Below are 532 nucleotides of genomic sequence, written 5' to 3' on the forward strand. Positions count from 1 at the left end.
CTGTAACGGTCAGCAGGCAACGGTCAGCATAACCTGCCCAAAGGAGACAAAGCTGGGGGGTCTGTGGTCATGGGAACGTTACTGTAATTACCCGTAGGCATTGATTCTTAGGTCAGGCAGGTAACTAAGATGATTTTTAAACAAAATGGAGTAAGCTGGTTAATATTACTACTTTGCTAGCAATTTGATTTTATTAACTGATTTAGTTTATTTCATAATTTAACTACAAATTCAGTTACTTTAAGAAATATAGGGCCATTAGGGTTGTTTCTTTCTGATTGAGCTTTAATGTTATTTGTCTTTGAAGAAATGTGACCATTTCATCTAGACTAACAAAGTTATTGACATCCAGTGGTTCATAAAATTCCCTCATTATTATTTTAATGTCTGTAGGATCTGTTATGCTGCACGCTGATTGTTCATTCTTTAATTCTTAATCATTCTGCAATATGTGTCTTCTCTCTTTGTTTTTCTTGATCAGTCTCGCTAAAGGTTATACTTTTTTTTTTTTTTTTTTTTTTGGGTTGGGGTC

This window comes from Carlito syrichta, unplaced genomic scaffold, assembly GCF_000164805.1.
Source record: "Carlito syrichta isolate Samal-C Ts95f unplaced genomic scaffold, Tarsius_syrichta-2.0.1 Scaffold314290, whole genome shotgun sequence".
Classification (NCBI taxonomy): domain Eukaryota; kingdom Metazoa; phylum Chordata; class Mammalia; order Primates; family Tarsiidae; genus Carlito; species Carlito syrichta.